The sequence below is a fragment of the Oncorhynchus keta genome, unplaced genomic scaffold (assembly GCF_023373465.1).
Source record: "Oncorhynchus keta strain PuntledgeMale-10-30-2019 unplaced genomic scaffold, Oket_V2 Un_contig_13890_pilon_pilon, whole genome shotgun sequence".
Lineage (NCBI taxonomy): Eukaryota > Metazoa > Chordata > Actinopteri > Salmoniformes > Salmonidae > Oncorhynchus > Oncorhynchus keta.
In genome coordinates this window covers 1-5,000 of record NW_026278423.1, presented here as the reverse complement: position 1 = coordinate 5,000, position 5,000 = coordinate 1, and the positions used below count along the sequence as shown (strand labels likewise).

At 42.1% G+C, this 5,000-nt stretch overlaps 1 pseudogene; it reads left to right on the top strand.

Moving 5' to 3' along the window:
• Nucleotides 1-4,565, top strand: part of LOC118382245 (inactive carboxypeptidase-like protein X2) — a 4,786-nt pseudogene extending 221 nt beyond the window's left edge.
• Nucleotides 4,566-5,000: the final 435 nt, after the last annotated feature.

Below are 5,000 nucleotides of genomic sequence, written 5' to 3'. Positions count from 1 at the left end.
CGAGTCTGCCACACCGAGGACTTTGCCAAGGAAGATGGCACCATCAACGGGCGTCCTGGCACACCGCGGCAGGGAGTTAGTGCTGATGTTTTCCATTCAATTCAATTCAATTCATTTCAGTTCATTCCAATTGAATTCAGTTCAGTTCATTTCAGTTCAATTCAATTCAATTCATTTCAGTTCATTCCAATTGAATTCAGTTCAGTTCATTTCAGTTCAATTCAATTCAGTTCATTTCATTTCAGTTCAGTTCAATTCATTTCAGTTCAGTTCAATTCATTTCATTTCAATTCATTTCAGTTCAGTTCAGTTCATTTCATTTCATTTCATTTCAGTTCAGTTCAATTCATTTCAGTTCAGTTCATTTCATTTCATTTCATTTCAGTTCAGTTCAATTCATTTCAGTTCAATTCATTTCAGTTCAATTCAATTAATTTCAATTCATTTCAGTTCAGTTCAATTCATTTCAGTTAATCTCTGATTCAATTAAATTCATGTATTGATGTATTATCACAGACCAGTAGCAGAGTAGTTCTTCATTTCAATCCTTTTGGGGAAAAAACACATTTCTTTGACCATCACCAATTGTACATTGTACAATTTCTCATAGATAAATGGCTGGTTCTTTTTTTCCAAGACATCGTAGGCTCATGTACTTCTACGTGAAGCGGTCAAATTAGCGCTCTATTTTGTTTTTTGACCTTTAATCCCAGAAAAATGGCCTTAACTCAAAAAGCGTTGAGACCTCGACGCCATCTTGTTTCTGGGCTAACAGCCCATTAGGCCAAACCTATGTTTCTGGGCTAACAGCCCATTAGGCCAAACCTATGTTTCTGGGCTAACAGCCCATTAGGCCAAACCTATGTTTCTGGGCTAACAGCCCATTAGGCCAAACCTATGTTTCTGGGCTAACAGCCCATTAGGCCAAACCTATGTTTCTGGGCTAACAGCCCATTTAGGCCAAACCTATGTTTCTGGGCTAACAGCCCATTAGGCCAAACCTATGATTCTGGGCTAACAGCCCATTAGACCAAACCTATGCTCACCAAGTTTCGTCTTGGAAAGTCTTTACCATTTAGGAGAAATGGCCATGTCATGATTGGTGATGTTTTGTACATTTGCAAATAGAATCCATTCGCCATCTGGTGGAATTTACGGGGACAACGGAAAAATGACCAACATTTTTAAATGTTATAAAACGGAAATCGAATGTCCGAGACACTTCGTTCGATGACTTCCCGGAAGATCTGGCCCTGGTGCACGGCCCGACGCTGTCGGCAAATTTTCAAACATTCGCAGACGTGTCTAGTAAGGGACCGTACATTTGCAATATGGAGATTCTCATCGATCATACAGCAAATGCCGAACAGGAGCACGTCAGGTATGAAAAAACTTTTTTAAAGTCTCATGCAACATACAGTGGCTTTCGAAAGTATTCAACCCCTTGACATTTTTCCTATTTTGTTGCCTTACAACCTGGAATTAAAATATATTTTTGGGGGGTTTGTATCATTTGATTGACACAACATGCCTACCACTTTGTAGATTCAAAATATGTTTTATTGTGAAACAAGCAACAAATAAGACAAAAAAATGAACTTGAGCGTGCATAACTTTTCACCTCTCCAAAGTCAATAATATGTAGAGACACCGTTTGCTGAAATTACATGTGCAAGTCTCTTGGGGTATGTCTCTATAAGCTTAGCACGTCTAGCCACTGGGAGTTTTCCCATTCTTCAAGGCACAACTGCTCCAGCTCCCAAGTTGGATGGGTTCCGCTGGTGCACAGCAATCTTTAAGTCATACCACAGATTCTCGATTGGATTGAGGTCTGGGCTTTGACTAGGCCATTCCAAGACATTTAAATGTGTCCCCTTAAACCACTCAAGTGTTGCTTTAGCAGTATGCTTAGGGACATTGTCCTGCTGGAAGGTGAACTCCGTCCCAGTCTTAAATCTCTGGAAGATTGAAACAGGTTTCCCTCAAGAATTTCCCTGTATTTAGCGCCATCCATCATTCCTTCAATTCTGACCAGTTTCCCAGTCCCTGCCGATGGAAAAACATACCACAGACCAGTACCAGAGTAGCTCTTCATTTAAACACATGCTGATTTGATTTATTATCTTTATAAAACACTGGTGAAAAAATAACATATGAGCTGATGTCTTTTCATTGGGCAGTTGGCCGACAGATAAATTACTCTGTCTGTGCCGCTGTGTTGGCAGGTATGGACGACTAGCCCCCTGTCTCTCAGTGTTACAGTGCAGTAGCACCACTGTCTCTGTGTCGGCAGGTATGAACGACTTCAGCTACTTGCACACCAACTGCTTTGAGCTGTCGATGTACGTGGGCTGTGACAAATTCCCCCATGAGAGTGAGCTGGCGGAGGAGTGGGAAAACAACCGGGAGTCTCTGCTCGTCTTCATGGAGCAGGTACAGTATGTAGAGTCCAGAGAGGGTGTGTAGAGTCCAGAGAGGGTGTGTAGTCCAGAGAGGGTGTAGAGTCCAGAGAGGTCGTAGAGTCCAGAGAGGTCGTAGAGTCCAGAGAGGTCGTAGAGTCCAGAGAGGTCGTAGAGTCCAGAGAGGTTGTAGAGTCCAGAGAGGGTGTAGAGTCCAGAGAGGGCGTAGAGTCCAGAGAGGGCGTAGAGTCCAGAGAGGGCGTAGAGTCCAGAGAGGGCGTAGAGTCCAGAGAGGGCGTAGAGTCCAGAGAGGGCGTAGAGTCCAGAGAGGGCGTAGAGTCCAGAGAGGGCGTAGAGTCCAGAGAGGGCGTAGAGTCCAGAGAGGGCGTAGAGTCCAGAGAGGGTGTAGAGTCTAGAGAGGTCGTAGAGTCTAGAGAGGTTGTAGAGTCTAGAGAGGTTGTAGAGTCTAGAGAGGTTGTAGAGTATAGAGAGGTTGTAGAGTATAGAGAGGTTGTAGAGTCTAGAGAGGTTGTAGAGTCTAGAGAGGTTGTAGAGTCTAGAGAGGTTGTAGAGTCTAGAGAGGTTGTAGAGTCTAGAGAGGTTGTAGAGTCTAGAGAGGTTGTAGAGTCTAGAGAGGGCATAGAGTCCAGAGAAGGTCATGATAGCTAGCCAGCCAGTAAGATAACGCTAGCTAGCCAGCCAGTAAGATAATATTAGCTAGCCAGCCAGTAAGATAACGTTAGCTAGCCAGCCAGTAAGATAATGTTAGCTAGCCAGCCGGTAAGATAATCTAACGTTAGCTAGCGAGCCAGTAAGATAACATCAGCTAGCGAGCCAGTAAGATAACGTTAGCTAGCGAGCCATTAAGATAACCTAACGTTAGCTAGCGAACAATATGCTTTGACTTGCAATAAAATCCACTTTCTGACTAAATTAGAAATGTATAATATCTGACAATGTTGCTAGACTCTTATATACATGGATGAACGCTTCAAGGCAGACTGGAACCATTTTATTCTGTTCTGTTTTGCAGCTACATCATTACATTTACATTTACATTTAAGTCATTTAGCAGACGCTCTTATCCAGAGCGACTTACAAATTGGTGCATTCACCTTATGACATCCAGTGGAACAGCCACTTTACAATAGTGCATCTAAATCTTTTAAATGGAGGGGTGAGAAGGATTACTTTATCCTCTCCTAGGTATTCCTTAAAGAATTGGGGTTTCAGGTGTCTCCGGAAGGTGGTGATTGACTCCGCTGTCCTGGCGTCGTGAGGAGTTTGTTCCACCATTGGGGGCCACATCTTGTTTGGTCAGCGTTGTGTCACTCAGGTTCAAAGTAACCCGTCACAACTTTTTCCAACTGCACTGTCGAACAGCTCCTGTTAAATTCAGGACGTAAATGTTGCTGAGAAAAGTAGCAAAACCTTTGTAGTTCTCGATCGCGGTTGTATCTTTCAAAAAACACAGCAGTAGAAAGGACCGTCAACACATACTAAGCAACTCACGTTATAGACAGAAGCTACATGGCAGACCAATCCAAACTCCTCTCCCGGCATGTCCAGCCCGTCCATTATCTCAGCCAATCATGGCTGACGGGAAGGGTCCTGCCGTTTTCCGTGGCTTAAACCAATTAAGCTAGTATTTTAACAAATTGTATTCGTATTTACAGATTGAATAAATGTTGGTTTATTAAGGCACACGAAAGGTGACATGTTCCAGAAGGCATTTCCATGACAACAACGACAACAAGACGTTTAAATGCCTCTCCTGCGAAGTAGTGACATGCGACATGCGCCTAGCTTTCTGAAACCAGTCATATTATACTGTTTAAATATTTATATCAAGGATCACATTGAAAATAATAGTTTTTAAGCATTCATGTGTCATACTCTGGGGTTTATTGTACTTTTAAATACTGTTAAAACTTGTTTTTACCCCCCAAAATAAAATATAATATCATCAAATTAATATTATATATGATACGTTACATATTATTATTATTGTTGTTATTATTATTATTCAGTCAGTTGATCTTTGACCTCTGACCTTTCATGCACAGGTGCATCGTGGGATCAAAGGCATTGTCTGGGACATGCAGGGGCGGGGCATAGCCAACGCCACCATCCAAGTGGAAGGGATCGGCCATGACATTAGAACAGGTAGAGATACATTTATTTTATTGATTTATAACACCTTTATTTAACCAGGTAGGCTAGTTGAGAACACCTTTATTTAACCAGGTAGGCTAGTTGAGAACACCTTTATTTAAACAGGTAGGCTAGTCGAGAACACCTTTATTTAACCAGGTAGGCTAGTTGAGAACACCTTTATTTAACCAGGTAGACTAGTTGAGAACACCTTTATTTAACCAGGTAGGCCAGTTGAGAACACCTTTATTTAACCAGGTAGGCTAGTTGAGAACACCTTTATTTAACCAGGTAGGCTAGTTGAGAACACCTTTATTTAACCTTTATTTAACCAGGTAGGCTAGTTGAGAACACCTTTATTTAACCAGGTAGGCTAGTTGAGAACACCTTTATTTAACCAGGTAGACTAGTTGAGAACACCTTTATTTAACCAGGTAGGCTAGTTGC